The 17532-nt window shown below is 44.3% G+C and overlaps 1 pseudogene; it reads left to right on the top strand.

Moving 5' to 3' along the window:
* Positions 1 to 4489: 4489 nt before the first annotated feature.
* Positions 4490 to 5053, top strand: LOC114613983 (annotated as a pseudogene).
* Positions 5054 to 17532: the final 12479 nt, after the last annotated feature.

Here is a 17532-nt window from a genome sequence, read left to right as displayed (position 1 = left end):
CCCTCCCCCCCCCTCTGTGTGTGTGTGTGTGTGTGTTTGCCATTCCCTCACACTCCTACTCAGGGTTCCAGGACACAAACTGTGCCAGGAATCTACAACTTCCCAATGCATTGATCAGCATGAATTTTGTCTGAATGGTGGCTAAACTAGCTCCAGACTAAAGGTTGTTCTGTACATGCCTAACCACCTTAAAAACATACCTTAAAAACTCAAGTTGTTCTCAGTGACTTAATAAACTTCGGTCAAAGTTTAAAACTACTTCAAGGAATATGAAGAACTGCTTTCTGTTGCTGTGATTAAACATTGACCAAAAAATAACTTGAAGAGGAGGTTAGACAGGACCTCCTTACTTACGGGTTAAACAGTCCATCATGGAGGAAAGCCAGGAGCTGAAGGCAGGAACCTGGAGGCAGGTGCTGAAGCAGAGACCACTATGGAAGAGTGCTGATATAGCTGACTTCAGGTTTGTGGTCAGTTATCTTTCTTATACAGCCCAGGGCTACCTGCCTAGGGATGGTAGCACCAACAGTGGGCCAGACCCTCCTACATCAACTAACAATCAAGAATATATCCTGCAGACATGCCTACAGAGCAATCTGATGGAAGTGGTTTCTCCAGTGAGGTCCAGTCTTCCAGGTGTGTCAAGTTGAAGACTGAAGCTAACTATGGCAGTATTCAAGATTATAAAATTCAAAAGATTCAGCAAAATTGCCAGGAATGTAAAGAAGAACAAGAGCCACAACAAGGAGGAAAAGCAATCAACAGAAGCAGATCCAGAAATGCCACAGGCGATAGACTTACTAGATAAGGACATTAAGACAACGATGATAAACTGACTTCATAAGCCCGATGTAGGAGAGATTATCAACATGTTCCGGAGAGATCCGGGCACTATGAAAAAGATCAAATCAAACACAAGACTAGACACAAGACTAGATCCATGAACTTGGAGAGATAGGAGATAGGGCGCATTCAAACAAACTAAAACAGAACTTCAGTCAACTAGGCTTAACGTTGACAAGAAACACCCCCCCCCCCGCACATACACACTTACACAGACACATACAGACACACACACACACAGACACACACACAGACACACATACAGACACACACACACACAGACACACACACAGACACACACACAGACACACATACAGACACACACACACACACACACACACACACACACACACACACGAGTCCCTGAAAGAAGAAATGATGATGGTGAGGGATAGAATGTATTAAGAAAATAGTAACTGATTCATTTTCAAACTTAGACAAGAGTCTATAAATCCTTTTTTTATGCCTGGAGAGATGACTTAATGGCTGAAAGTGCTTTGCAGAGGACCCAAGTTCAGTTCCCAGCACCCACGCTAGGCAGCTCACAAGCGCCTATAACTCCAATTTAAGGGGATCTGACGCCCTCTTCTGGCCTCTGTAGGGACTTGTGCTCATACAGATAATACCCACATATAGACAGACAGATGCACATATATTAAAATAAAAAACAAACTCAAGGAAACCCAAGCAAATATTGTCTCTAACACCTGCTATGCAGCGGCTGGCAAGGTGTTATACCTTCAGAGCCCTTTTTTCATCAGTCATGATAATGGCTGACATATATTAAGCATTCGTTCTGCTCCAGGTACTGATAAAGACTTCACACAAAACCACTATGGAGTTATTGTGTCCATTTTACAGGCAAGGACATTGGCGGGTCATTGAAAGCTTAGGCAACTGAATGTTTCATGGGTAAGATACCCAGTACATCCAGAACTCAGATCAGAGCCAAGCACCTACCTGATGCTCTCTCTGCACCTATGGATGCTACAAGGTTAGAAAAGTGACAGTAATCACTAACTCGACTTTTGTCAAAGGTAGAATGTGACATTCTAGATGAAAAACAACTAAAATTTAAAACACCAAAACCCAACTTCACATTCTTTTTCACTTCTTCCCCATTGCCACTGTGTTTTTTTTTTTTGCTTTGTTTTTTTTTGTTTTTTTGTTTTGTCTTTTTTCTATTTCACTATATTAGGTACTTGACGTGGAATCACACACATTTGCCCTATGTGTCCAGCCTATTTTAGGAAGATCAATATCTTCAGGAATTACCCACATTTATGCATCAGCAAAATTTCCTTCTATTTGTTTTAAGATGAAGTGGCACTTCCCCCCAACCCCCCCCATGTCTCTGCCTCTGGACTACTGAGATTACAGGTGTGAGCTACCATGGATGATATAATTTCCTTCCTGTTTAAGGCCAGATAATATTCCTTTGGGTGCATATACTGTGTTTCGTTCTTCATTTCATCCATTGATGGATGACTTTTACATTTTCATGTAAACATTTTATACAAATGTTAATGTAGACACTCTTATAAAATCTAAGAAGACTATTCTGTGGCATGTAAAAGTGTAATGAAACTTCCATTTCAGAGGCCATTAAAAAGTTTTGTTGGACCGTGGCCACTGGCATCCATCTAAGTGTTGTTTACTGTTGCTTTCATCTAAAACAGTAGGGTTAATTAAGTGGTTACAACAGAGACCGTACAGTGCACAAAGCTGAAAATATTTACTATTTGGACCTTTACAGAAAAAAAAAAAAAGGAGCACCATCTGCTCCCAGTTACATAATTACCTCTAGGTGGAAGAGCTGAACCCTAAGGAGTGTAATATTCAGCCTAACTCGGTGTTTCGAATTCACTCTTCAAAGCGCTATGGTGAAGTAGCTCTTGCAGCTTTGCAAAAATTTCCCAGAGGTTTTGTGTGTGCGCGCGCACTCACACGCATGGTGTGTCTGTGTGTGTGTTTGTGTGTGTGCACATGCAGGTGCATGCACATATAAGCATATGTGAAGGCCAGAGCTCAGCCTTAGGTCACTGTTCTGGCGTTGCTCACCTTGATTTTTTCGAGAGTGTCTTTTACTGGCTGGGACTCGCCTGTTCCTGCCACACTAGTGTTGAGATTACAAGCACGTGCCATCAGGCCTGGGATTGTTTCACCTGGGCACTGGGGAACAAACTCAGTTTGTGTTTTTGTTTTTCTTTTCCTTATAGAGAAAGGCAGGAACTGCGGAGGATAGGCAGGTCCAAGGGCATAAATGCATTTCAAGTCTTTGCTAGTGTTATGTAAAAAGTCTCTCTGGCGAATGCACAAGTAGGGCCAAAGCCAATGGCCCTGGAAATGTCTCTGTCCACTATGAGGCTGTGGTAAGAGTAGGGTGAAGATTTGGAGCCAATCACTTTTCACAGATACCAGATTTTTTTTTTTTTTTTGAGAGAGAGAGAGAGAGAGAGCGAGCAAGCGAGAGAGAGAGACAGAGAGAGAGACAGAGAGACAGAGGGACAAAGACAGAGAGATAGGACAGAGAGACAGAGACACATTCACAGAGGTCTGTGCTAGGAATTGAACTTAGACCCCCCATGCTCACTGGGCTGGTTCTCTAACACTGAGCTGGCATTACCTTACACGGGGTTTTCGAATGGAACAGAGACACGAGTGAAGCTGCTGCTTCGAGGACAGCACAGGCAGAGTCCTGCCTGCTCCGATTCCCTCTTCATACCCGAGAGGCTCCCAGGAGCAGCGGTGCTCTGTGACCATCACCCAAGCTCCATGGAACGTAGTTAGATACCAGCATTGTGTTCTCTTCAAGGAGGCACCAGAATGCTCTCCCTCCTACAGTATCAGGGTGGGAACCAGAGGTTCACCAAGAGGAGACCTCTAATCATCTCAACATGTACCCCTCAGGGGTGCCTATTAGGGGCCTGGCCATGGGTCTCCTGTCAGGGGGAGACAGCTTTTCATCACTATTTACTTCAGAAGGTCTCAGCAGTTTGTTTGAGGCAAACAGCCTGGTTGTAATTTGTACAACTAAGCCACGGGTGACCCTTACCTTATACGGCCACTCTTTTCTACCCCGTGTGGGTTGTCTGAGGTGACCTTATACATGTGTAGAAAGCAAAGATATTACTCAGGTCTGAGGTTAGCCCATCTCTGTGGTATCACTTACTGATCTCAATCTGCTGTATCTGGCTGGGACCAGCCTATTGCCATGAGGACAGCAATGGAAACAAGACATGGGAGGTCCTAATTGCCAGCCCTGCTCGCTCTAGCTGTAGCCAGTTATACCTAGAACCCACTGGCTGCTCCATGTCCACAGCCAGCTTTCTCATTAGATTTCTCCTACAATGTACTTTATGTCTCAGATAAGGTCTCATGTAGCCCAGGCTGGCCTTAAATTCCTGATCCTCCAGTCTTCACTTCATAAGTTCTGGGGTTAAAGACATTCATCCCTATTTGTGGGCTTACGAGGTGCTGGGGTTCAAACCCAGGGCTTCCTGTACATAGGCACTCTACTGACTGAGCTGTATCCTTAGCGTGTCCCCTCCCCCATCACAACATAGTATTCTCTGAACTTTCGTCCTAGGCACCTAATTAGATTAGTAATTTATGTCTTTCAGGACCTGGCTGAGCAAGAGACGCCATCATGGGTGTTGACATTCGCCACAACAAGGGCCGAAAGGTTCGGCGCAAAGAGCCCAAGAGCCAGGATATCTACTTGAGGCTGCTAGTCAAGCTGTACAGGTTTCTGGCCAGATGTACCAACTCCACCTTCAATCAGGTTGTGCTGAAGAGGTTATTTATGAGCCGCACTAACCGGCCACCTCTGTCCCTGTCCCGGATGATCCGAAAGATGAAGCTTCCTGGCCGGGAGAACAAGACCGCTGTGGTTGTGGGGACAGTTTACAGATGACGTGCGGATTCTGGAAGTGCCCAAGCTGAAGGTGTGTGCACTGCGGGTGAGCAGCCTGGCCCGAAGTCGCATCCTCAAGGCTGGGGGTAAGATCCTTACCAGCTGGCTCTGGAGTCTCCCAAGGGCCGAGGCACTGTGCTCCTGCCTGGTCCTCGGAAGGGCTGAGAGGTGTACCGACATTTTGGCAAGGCCACAGCAACTCCACACAGCCACGCCAAACCCTATGTCCGTTCCAAGAGCCGGAAGTTTGAGCGTGCCAGGGGCCGAAGGGCCAGCCGAGGCTACAAAAACTAACCTTGGATCTTACTGTTAATAAAAAAGCTTTGGATGTGGAAAAAAAAGATTAGTAATTTAGCAAAAGCTGTGCTGAGAGGTCACAGAAAGACAGTGGTACCCTCATTCCTAGAGGGCAGATGATTGGAACATGGAAAAGGCGAGACACTTGTTATGCCTGTTTCTCTGTTGTACTACAAAGGCTTGTTAGAGACCTACTGTAGACCCTCATCTATGCTGGACAGTAAGGAGAGTTAACAGGTAAGGAACCAGAACTGATGACCTGCTTCCTTGTCTACGCTTGGCCACACAGTAGGTTTTCCAGCACTGGCTTCCCCTCACCCTCCCACTGAGCACTAGCACTCAGACATTCTGTGCTGGGCTCCTGGCAGCTGGGCTGTTTTGTTGACATCAGTCTTGTGCTTGATTCACCTTTTGAACTAATCACTTCTAACCTTTGCGGCTGCCTCCCCAGGGGCCCTGGAGCTGAACTCCTCTCCCTATTGTATTCTGCCCTGACCTCTGACCCAGCTTGTTCTTGTCTTCCCATCCTCGACTCAAAGGAAGCAGGTGCTCTTTATGGCCAAACATGGTATTCAGACGATGTATTGAGATAGAAGTTGAAAGATCTCCATTGCCTTCACATAGATCGGCTTCTGCCAATGATAAAAAAAACAGTAATAACTGGGTGAGGAATAAGGTTTGATTTTTGTTCTTTTTGGAATGCTTGAAGAACCAGACTTGGGTGAGGGCTATTGGCTTCTCTCATGTGGTTGTCTCTGTGTCCTTTACTTCATCTGCCCTCCTGTCTCTGTCTCTTGTCCATTCTCCCAACATCTGGTACACACAGCTCAGCGGCTCTGGGCACATTTTGCAGGATGTTGCTTTAAATGGGGCCAGTTCAGAGTGCAAGCTAATTCTCTATGTGTGAGTGCCTTCACTGGATCAGATCTGCATTTCACAACCTGGTGGAGTGGCTTAGTTCCTCCCCCGGGGTTGTGTCTCCTGGCATTTAGAATGGTGAGCTCTAGACTTCTATCCTTAGGAGTTGGCCTTTCATAATGTTGACTCTTCGCATAGCTTAACTCATCTACATTCTTGTTGACCTTTAATCAATAAAAGATGGCCTTGGCTTAACAGAATCTGTTTTATAAGACTACATTCTTCACAGAACTCCAGGGCAGGGAGCGTCTGTTCCCACTTTAAATGGTCAAGAACTATTCCTAACATCTCTTGGCAGATGTGTTCTTGTGGCTGTGATGGAGAGAGGGAGGAGTGACTGGAAAACATGTTATATCTTGGTTGAATAGCCAAGGTTAGCTTTTTTTTTTTTTTTTTTTAGTATATAAGATGGTGTGTGTGTGTGTGCGTGTGTGTAGGTGGGGGATAGCCAAGGCTAAAAACATATTTTCTATGGAAGCATAATGGAATTTGACAATATTTCTTGACTTCTCTTGGACATCATAAGAAAGAATGCAGATAAACGTAAGCAGGCAGTACACTTAACCAGGACCCTCTCAGGCTTTTAGATCATAGCACTTATTAAACACTTACTGAATGCCTTATCTTGCTTGAAGTCTGCAGGCCTCTATTTGGTCTGCCTTTGTATCATCCATATTGATAACTACTAGAGAATGGCAGAGGAAGGAGATGACCTATGGCCAGACTTGGCCTAGAGGCTCTAGCACTCTAGCACCTCCCTGTTTGGGAGACAACAGTTGTTGAAATGATCCTTCCAGTGGATTCTTTTTTGTTCCCTTCCCAACAGAAACAATTTTCTTGAGGACGAGTCATGAACAGCAGCAGACATGTGAGAATCACTATGCCCAGATTCTTCTTATTTTACTAGGCTGCCTGCGAAGCCCAACGTCCATCCCTACTTAATGGAAAGTTCTAGAAAGTGTGATTTTCAAGCTCACAGGTTCCTCTGCCTGAGGTTGTTGAATTAATGAATTTTTAAGTCAATTACAATTAAACAACCTTCCCTTCCTTTCTGATTTTGAGACAAGATCTTGCTATATAGCCCAGGCTGACCCTGATCTTGACCCCCTCCTTCCATGAACTACCATGTGTGGCTTTTTTTTTTAAAAGAACCTACTATGTGTAAGACAATTTTGTAATTGTTAGTTACCTTTTCCTCTCATACCATAGCAGAAACAATGAAGTAAGGATAGTCAGTACCATTTTGTAGTTGAGGGAACAGAGGTGGGGATGCTTTTTTTGACTTGGGAGACAATACTGTATGCAAAGGCTTTGAGAACGAGGGGCCATTTAGATCATCAAGCCAAACTGTCTTATCCTACAACTCAGGACACTAAATGTGGTCTAGAGGAATGAGGTAGCCTATCCAACATTACACAAAAGGTAGAGGCAGAGAGGGATCAAGGCTGAAGCTGTTTTATTCTGTGAGTGTTTCCACCTTGAAAGTGCTGGACAGAATATTTGCTGTGAGGGCTACTGGTGCACTCTAGGGTACAGCGTTCCTATTGCTACTTGCCAGGGGCCAATAACTTTCTTTGCCCCAAGTTACAATAATACAAAATATCATTACACATTGCCCTCTTCCTATGGGAAGACAAACCATACCCCAATGGTTCCACTGACCAACATGCACCTGGGGCATAGCTCTTCCTTTGAAGTTTGGGAGAAAATAATTTTGGATGTTAAGTGGATAACATTTTTCCTCCCAATCACGCTCTGAGCACTGTAGGAGAGCTATGATCGCAGCCCAGGGAGAACAGGTTTCAGAGATGTTCAGGGGAGGAGCCAGAGCTGAGATGGTAGAAAGCCAGACCTCATTATTCTCATTTCACAAAGGAAGCATAGAATTTTGGAATGTTGAGACCACCATGGGTCATGTCTGACTTCTCTTCCACACACTGGTAGTGTCCCTATAGAGGACTCACTCCACTGCCTTTCAGTTTGCATTCAGGCCTGTGAGGAATTAGAGAGAGCGTCTGTTAGGTACTCTGTTAATTACAAGAGGATTATAAAGATAACACAGTTATGTTCTGGAATGTTCCCACGTTGGCTGGACCCACGATGGCTCTTACTTTTATAGGCCCTGGAGGCACTCACTTTTCCCTTAGGGATATTTACCCTCATGTTTAGAAGGTCATGTTTCTATCTTCATACTTTTCTGAATTATACCCATAGAAAACAGACTTTTCATTGACCAACCCAGTCTTCCCATACCCCAACCTGCAGAAATTAGCAAGGGAAACAAAGGTATTTACAGGTCGTATTTATTTATTTTTATTTATGTGTCTGTAGCTCTGTGTGTATGCGACATGTGTAGGGTACTGGCAGGGTCCAGAAGAGGCTGTAGGATCCCCTGGAGCTGGATTCACAAGTGGCTGTGAGCTTCCTGATACAGGTTCTGGGAACCAAACTTGAATCCTCTACAAGAGCAGTATTTGCTTTTAGTCTCTGAGCCATATCTCCAGCTCTAGATTGTAGTTATTTTAATTTTAAAAAGACAACAGTGTTATTGTATTTACATAGGAACATATAGATTTTTATAATACAGATTAACTTGTTTTATTGACAGAAAGAATGCAAATAAGAATGACCTTTAACCACTTAGGTACTAATGTCCAGGCCCTTTTGATGAACAAAGGCAGGGAAGCAGGTTTCTGAATCCTTATCCTAAAGTCTATCATGAACAAAATGAGATGGACCCCAAGTGAAGAATCACTGGGCATGGGTGTGGTCTCAATATTCTCTTAGGGTCTGACACTGTGTTTTTCTGTGTACCAGAAGAGTGCCCCCTTGTGGTACAAACCTCAAGTTCTACCAAAATGAAATGCTATTTTTGTATCTCAAAGAAGGAAACAAACCCAAAATCAGCTTCTTAAGGGAGTAGTTAGAAACTGGGGCTGCTGATGCAGACCTGTCATTTGAGGTACTCAAATTACAGGGAGGCTAAAGCAGAAAGATCCAAAGTTCAAGGCCAGCCTGCAACTTAGACTTTGTCTCAAGAGATAGAAAAGAAAAAAAGACAATGAGGGCTGGGGATGTAGCTCAGTGGTAGAGTGCTTACCTACCGTGTATGAGACCCTAGGTTTAAGCCTAGAGCTGGAACTGGGAATGAGTAACCTGAGGATTACATCCTTGGAACTTTCCAAGTAGCTATGGTGGGTATTTGGGCATTTAGCAGAAGAGACTGGGTTTTGGAGTTAGGTGTGGCTGGAGTTAGCTGTGTTCTGTTTCTAGCTTCCTCTAGACTGACCTCATATGAAGGTAAGGTGAAATCGCCTTCACTTCAGACTCGCTGTAAGAGCAGAGGAAGGAAGTGGGGGCTGGAGGATCGAGATGGAGAATCAAAAGACAGCCTGACCCTCAGAGCAGCAAGGAGCCAGTGGAGGCCATTAGACAAAAGGGACATGAGTTTGTTTGTTGGAAAGATAACCATTGTCAGGGCTGACATTGAGGTGGAAGGAGTTTATGGTAATGGAGCTGGAGAAGGCGAAAAAGTTATCTTTGAGGGCAGAATTGATGGATCGAGGGACGATGGAGGAGAGAAGGTGCAACTGAAAAGACAGTGTGCATGTAGCTAGCTGCACAAATGCTCCCCACGAATCTCACTTGATGCTCACCACTATTGTATGAGCTAGATGTCATCACTATTATCATCTTCTATGTAGGAAAACTGATGTCCAGAGGGGTTAAGCTACAGATACACAGCCAGGAGAGTAGGATGCCTTATCTAATTCTGGCCATATCAATAGGATCAAACTATGTCCCATGATTCAGTGTGCAACAATTGCCAGAGGGGGAGGCAGTCTGTGTCCAGTGTTAGATGTGTACTGGGCATCCAGGTTGTGCAATCTCCCAGTTGCTAGGAGTCTCTGATAATTAGAGTCTCCAGGTTGCTAGGTAACCTGAGTTGCTAAGAGTTTCAGTTTATTATAGGTCTTGGGCTGTTAGAAGCCCCAGGTTATTCAGATTTTCAATCTATGAACAGTTTCATGTTTCTTGAAGGCTCCCAGTTGCTAGTGACATAAGCTTTTAGGGGCCCGAGGCTCTTCAGGCTCCTAGGAATCTGAAGTTATTGAGTAGGTAGTGAGTCTTTTGGTTGCTAGGAAGCAGAGGGTTTGAGATGGCTCTGGGTTTGTGGACAGCTTCTAAAGGTGTCAGTTTGCTCAAAGCCTCACTCTTCAGCACTCCAAGCTGGCCAGGGTTCCCAAGTTACTCACACACACTCGGAATCACAGGTCTCCTGAGTACTGACTGCTGGAGCAGCCAGGTTTCCTCTCTTCAGCCAGGTTCTAACCAGCCAGCCAGCCAGTGGATGTGGAGCTGCATGCTTCTCTCAAGGTGTTTCCAAAGTATTTATTTTGGGGTAGCTGATCTTGCTCAGCTCTCATGACATTACGGACCCTGATTCACAGATCCTGATTTATTCTACTCAGGGCACTATAGGATCACTGAGGTGCTGGCACTTTAGAGCCGGAACTTGATTGTAAAGCAATCTGATATCCAAACATGACTTCTGTTTCTGTTGTCATTATTTGTCTTCCAGCTAGTCAACTGTTAAGATTATGATATTAGGTTTTGAACAGTTCTGGAGTTGACAGACCCTTAAAATGGCTAAATTAGTCTGTGTTTTCCTTTTATATGAAACCGTTTATTTCCCAATCGTTACTGACACATGGAGTTGTAAAAATATTGGAGATGCCACATTCCCTTCACTGTTTCCATCAACGGGAAAAGCTGCCTGTCCCCACTGGAATAGTGAGATCAGGACACTGACCTTACTACAGTGCTTTTGCTCACCAGCTCTGCCAAATCACAGCGCTATCCCATCATAACAATAGGGTAAGCTATCCCCTCTTACCGATCTATAGCTATGTGCCTCTGAGACGAGTTTTAAAATGCAATCACTTGATCATTCTTCAGAGCCTCTTTTGTGTTTCATCCATTAATAAATGAAAGAAATAAACAGAACAGCAGCCTTGCTCTTGGCCAGTCAGCTAGTACACCTCAAATTATAGTGCAAGCTGGTCCCTCTTGAGTAGGAATATCCTAAAGTAGAGATACAAGGAACTAGACTGGAGGCTTGAGGAGGCAGAGCAGTACATTAACCCTCTCTGCAAACTTTGTAACGCTAGGCTGATTTTGAGTGAATGGAAATAAATGGTCTGGTATCTAGTGAGGAAAGATTACTTTGGAAAGAAGGTAGTAGCTTAGACTTCCAGAACTTAAGGAGTGAGGTGAGCTTGGGGCTTGTGTAGGAGGAGAGAGATGTAAGGCCACCTGGGCCGGGTCGGCAGCTATGTGATTAATGATGAAATCTATCATTAAAAGGCTGAATGTGGGGGGAGCATTCTTAATGCCTGGCTTGGCTCCCCAGCACCATGCAGACTTGGCATGGTGGCACATGCCTATAATCCAGCCACTTTCGAGGTGGAGGTAGGAAGATCAGAAGCTCAAGATCAATTTGGGTTATCCAGTGAGTTCACAGACTGCTTGGGCTATATCAGATTCTGTCTAAATAAAACAAAACAACAAAACAAAACACAACAAAACAATGAAAATAGGAGAGGGAATGACGTATTCAGCCTTGTCATTTAGGAAGAACTTCTGATGTAGAGACTAATGGTCCAGATATAATAACATACCAGAGTGTTGGAAGCAGACATAGTAGAACCATCTTTGATGGTGTGTTTGTGTGTGTGTGTGTGTGTGTGTGTGCACCGGTATATAAGTACATGCATGTGTGTGTAGGTATGTATGTGTATATTTGTGTGTAGGCGTGTATGTGTGTAGTTGTGTGTATATGTATGCGAGTGTATGTATGTGTGTAAGTGTGCATGTGTGTAGGTGTGTATGTGTGTAGTTGCATGTGTAGGTGTGTATATGTATGTGTGTAGGTTTGTATATGTATGTGCGTATATAAGTGTGTATGTGTGTATGTGTGTAAGTGTGTAGGTGTGTGTGTGTTAGTTGTCATTTTCTCAAAGGAAATGGTTCAGCCAAGAGAAACAAGCAGTTAGAACAGAAGTTTATTTAGCAAAGTGAAACACATACTCAAGAGAGAGGCTGGAAGGTGCTGTCCTGGAGAGGAGGAAAGCAGCTGAGTGGGTTTGTATTATGAAACTTCAAGAAGTTGTTATGACTGTTCAGGAAGTGGGCACCATATTCACAGGGCAAAGTGACCCCTTTTCCTCCCAAGTTTTGGTGGGCCAGATCTCCTTTTTAAAAGAATATTTCTTCTGATGATGATCTGGAAAAGTCCACAAGGGGATGTCAAAACCACAGTCCATTTGACAATGGATCAGGGTCTTCCGTGGATATGGGTTGAGAATGTGTTGTGGTGCCTTAGTTTCTGATATAGTGAGAGTCACCTATCTTCAACTTCAAGGCTATTTAACTGTACAGCCACCTTGACTATTAGGATACACAGCTGGCAGGTCATACACAGTTTTTGTTTGTTTGTTTGGTTCGGTTTTGGTTACCTCATGCCTAACTCCTTACCGATTCAGCATCACTTGGGAATTCCTCAGGGTGGGAATGGGGAACCAGAGAAGGGTGGATGAGCTCTTAAGACTCCATGATTACTGATTTCCCCTTTCTTCTGTCTCTCAGTTTCCTAAAGAGAAATCCCCACATTGCAAGTCCAAGGTGAGGATGAAGACAGCAATGCCTTTTATCAGGAGACCTGTGCTTTTGCTGTACCAGTGAAGGCCAACACACCATTAAGTCAGTTGAGGAGAAGGCCCTGGGTGGCCAGAGTGAGCTTGTGCTGTCACTTTGAAAACATTCAGGCACATCCCAGACTGTTTTATGACAAGCACAGGTCTTCAGAATATGGTTTCTTGGTTTCTTTGGAGCCCCACCCCAACCCATGCACCTAACAAAAACAAGAAGCTGTTCTTTGCTTAGCTTAGTGCCAGGTACTGTGTATGACACTTTGTGTGTGTCTAATGATCTATCATCTCTCATAGGTGGTTTGTGGGGCAGTGGGCTATGAGAAAAGGCCAGAAAGCTTGGTAGAAAGCTCTGGAAGCCCCAGAAACCTTGGTCTGAAGAAGGCCAGTAGGACGGGAGGCCACTTCGAACTTTCCCAAAGTCATCTGGCCCTCTTAGCTTCTGCTCCCCACAGCCCCTCCCACGGAGAGGTCCATGGCCTTTGATCACGTAGGAATAGCACCTTCATGTAAATAAGGCATTTCCAAGCTCACAAATCAAGCCAATAGGGGTTACCTGCTCTCCCCCCAAAAACTATATATTACCCAAAGCTCAAAAGTAAAGTGGATGTGAGATCTTTCCTGCTGTCCGAGACCTTTATCGCGGTTCCTCCCTGTCTCCGGCTAGCCCACGCATTTCAAAGAGCTGTAACACTTTTCCCTCTCCGGTGGCCACTGAGGTACTCCCAGGCTGCCCGCTGGGAGAGGGAACAAAAGAGCTGTAACACTCGCCAGCCTTTGGAGGCTGGAGCAGAAGCAGACCCTCCAGTCTGCTCCCTGCCCAGCGCTGAGCTCCAGCTCGCAGCTGCAACCCACGCCTGCGCGAGCGCCCACAAGAGCCTTGACCCACATCCTCGGCTCGCCCGCTGAGTACCGCCTGGAAGTACCACGCCACCACCTGCTCCTGCCGGTGCCCTGGTCTGCTGCAGCAGTGGTTGGTTTCCTGGACAGCCTCGGAGCCCGCTGCCTGCGGCCTGCGCGTGAGATCGGACCCACAGTGGTTGGTTTTTTTCCACTTCACAGTGAGGATACCGAGGTCCAGGAAGAACAGCTAAATTGCCAAGGCCATAGAGCTGTGTGTGAAATCAGTACTCCAGCCTAGGTCTGGTTTCTTCCAGCCTCCTGCCCTATGCTGTAAGATGGTGAATCACAGGAGTGAGGGAGGAGAGCAGTCTATCTATCATCTATCTATCTATCTATCTATCTATCTATCTATCTATCTATCTTCTATTTATCTACCATCTGTGTATATACATAAATATATCATCTATAGATGCAATAATATATCTATATTCATCTATTTCATCTATAGATGCTATAATCTATATTTATCTATTTTCTATCCATCACCTAACTTCCACTCATCTCTCTATATATTTATCTATCTATATCCTATCTATCTATCTATCTATCTATCTATCTATCTATCTATCTTTTATCTATTTATTATCTATTGGTCACAAGTTTGTCATCTATACATGCATCTATCTATCTATCTATCTTTTATCCAAATATTTACTGTGTATATCTATCTTTTATAGATTCTGCTATTTATTTTCCATTCAACTATTATCTATCTATTTTTCCATCCTTCTATCTAATCTACCTGTCTGTCTATGGAGGGGGAAAGATTGATGTGGCAACTAGAACCGCCTCATGCACTCCTGGAGACAGAAAGTCCTGAAAACAAATCCACTCAGAGGCTATACTTTAGCTGATTCCATATCCAACAAATTAGTAAGATCGTCCTCCACAAAGCATGTCTTGTTCAGCATCAAGTCAGGAGGATTCCTGCACCTCATCGAGAGAGGAGGAGGTTTAGATGGTAAGCAGGGACAACACTAGGCCACAGCTGACCGAAATGTATTTAGACAGTCTCAGAAATTATCAACATATCCAGGGGCTGGAGAGATGACTCAGTTGACAAGCATGTGGTCCTGAGTTCAAATCCCCAGCACCTAGGTAAAAGTTGGATGTGTTGCATTAGTATCTGTAGTCCTAAAGCTGCTAATGTGAAGTTGGATGTAGAGACAGGAAAATACCTGAAGTTTAAGGCTTTGATCTTCAGTATTTTTGTTTTTTTTTTTGTTTTGTTTTGTTTTTGTTTTTTCGAGACAGAGTTTCTCTGTATAGCCCTGGCTGTCCTGGAACTCACTCTGTAGACCAGGCTGGCCTCAAACGCAGAAATCAGTTTGATCTTCAGTTTTTGATTGTTTTATTCTTGACATTGGGTAAGCAGATGTGAAAGATGCGTCAGACATCTGCTGACGTGGTGGGATGATGAAGCAAGGTACTACCGAGTGTGTGCTAGATAGAATAGTTATGAGTCAGCACCAGATTCTGTGCAAGAGCCTAGGGACCCCAGGTGACCCCAAGTAGTTCAGAGAATGCTTTGAGGATGACTAGAAGTCACCTGGGGGACAGACAGACAGGCCTTGACATATAACACAACACCATATAAGGCATGTGCGGAACACTGTAAGATCTGTGGTAGCAACAGTGGTTCTTAGCTCAGGGGGCTCTTTCAAATGACCCAGGGGCATCAATAACTGGTGGCTTGGGTCCCATTCACAGAAACTTGATGTCATTGGCCGGTGGGTGGGGCCCAGGAGTCAGTATCACGTATTTCAAGGAGGACAGGAAGTACAGTGAGAAAGACTTTTGGAGAATGTAAATCTGGAGGAAGTTGGTAGAGGATCTCAGCTAGGCTGTAGTCAAGGCTACGAGCTTACACTGCAGAACCAGGAAAGAAGAGTGAAGAGCCGAACAGCGAAATAAAGAACCACTGAGCCTGCGATGGGACCCAGTTTGCCCTCATAACTGTATCCTTTGAGCTGTTGTTGCTTCCCATGCCCATTTAAAAGTGAAAGTCAATAGGGAAATAACAAAACATATCATAAAATAAAATAAGCTGAAAGAATACTCAATAAAAAGAAGCGGTGGAACAGTAAAAGCGGACAGCCGGTGCAGTAAAACCTGGAGGAAAAAAAACCTCAGGCTGAAGGAATCACCACCAAGAGCCAGGAGATAAAAGGACTGCTAGGGCGAGCACAGGCATTCAGCTTGGTGGGCGTGTCCCTGCTTTGCGCAGCCTCAGCTTCGCCCACCCTGGCAGGGAGAGATGATGATTATTTACATTCTACAGAGGAGAAAAATAAGCTTTGGGGAGATGCAGTTTGTGGCTTTAGCTGACAGTGGCCGGGCAGGGTAATGTCTCCACTTCCCTAATGAGGAAATGGAGATTAAGTTGTCAATACTAGCCAGTTGCTCTTGACAGTAGCAGGACTTTGGACTCGTTTTCCATTGCTCTTGGTTTTCAAAGTGGTGTGTGTGTGTGTGTGTGTGTGTGTGTGTGGTATGGTGTGGTATATGATGTGTGTGAGACATGTGTGTATGTGTGTGGTATATGTAGTGTGATGTGTGTGTGTGTGTAGCATGTGTGTGTATGTGTTATATGAGATATGTGTGTATGGTGTGTATGTTTGGTGTATGTGGTGTGATGTGTGTGCATGTGTGCAGCATATGTGTATATGTGGTGTGTGTGGTGTGATGTGTGTGTGTATGTGGTGTGTGTGATGTGATGCGTGTGTGTTTGTGTGGTGTGGTGTGTATGGTGTGTGTGGTATGTGTAGAGGTCAGAGGACAACTTCAGGGGTTACTTTGAGACAGGTCTGTTTGCTGATTCCCACCATATGCAGCAGACTAGATGGCCTTTGAGTAGCTGTGAATTCTCTGGTTCTATTTCCCTTCAATCTGTAGGAGTGGAGGGGTCATAGACACCTGTGTTACATGTTCTACTTTAATGTGAGTTCTGGGAATTTGAACTCAAATCCTCATGTGTTATGCACAAGCATTTTAAACCACTGCACCATTTCCCTAGCCCTAGGTTCCAGGTTTTGAAACTTAAGTTTTTGAGCTCTTTCTGCTGAGTAAAGGTCCAAGCTTGGATGCCTACTGGAATCACCTGGTGAGCGTTTGAAAATACTTGTACAATTAGACAGTTCTATGAACAGCTGTCTGAAAAAAAAAAGCTCATTGTCACTAGTTAGCAGGGAAGTGCAATTTAAAAAATCACAGTGAAACCACTCATATATCAGGTTGAAACTATCAACCACAACAAACATTGATGATGTGGAAAACTGAGAACACACAGTGGCGTGCCTGGAGGATACTGTGGTAATGGAGATAAGCCAGTCCACAGACGAGAGGTACCTAGAGGAATCAGATTCATAAAGTCCAAGAATGGAACAGGCCCGAGGGAGGGGCAGATTGGGCATTAAGATTCAGTCAAGCAAGATGAACAGTTCTAGCGGTTGACTGTGCAAGTCTGTACTGTACATCGATGTTGGTAATATATTGTGTATTTACAATTGTAAGGGGACAGATTTCCTGCTTTAAGTATTCTCATGGCCTTTTAAAAACTTGACTTGTGGACTGAGCAGGTTGCATTTATATATCTAGGACTATAATATAAACTGTTAAATAAAAAGTGGCCATGAATTTGAGAGAGTGCAAATGAGAATACATGGGGGAGGGAGGAAAGGTAAGAGGGAAAGGACATAATTGTATTTTACCTTCAAAAATTAAAAAGTATTTAGAAACTAAGCTTGCGTTGTCATTGCTATTTAGCTACTGTATTTATTTTGAGATATATATCTGTGTATATATCTATGCATCTATCAGTCATTTATTATAATTTAAAACAAAACAAAACACTGGTGGGGCTGGGAATGGCTCAGTGGTCAGATCACTGGCTGCTCTTCCTAGAGGACCAGGGTTCCCAGCACTGACGTGGCACCTCCCAACCAT

This window comes from Grammomys surdaster, unplaced genomic scaffold, assembly GCF_004785775.1.
Source record: "Grammomys surdaster isolate TR1022 unplaced genomic scaffold, NIH_TR_1.0 126278, whole genome shotgun sequence".
In the NCBI taxonomy this organism is placed as follows: domain Eukaryota; kingdom Metazoa; phylum Chordata; class Mammalia; order Rodentia; family Muridae; genus Grammomys; species Grammomys surdaster.
This window is presented reverse-complemented; position numbering and strand designations above follow the sequence as displayed.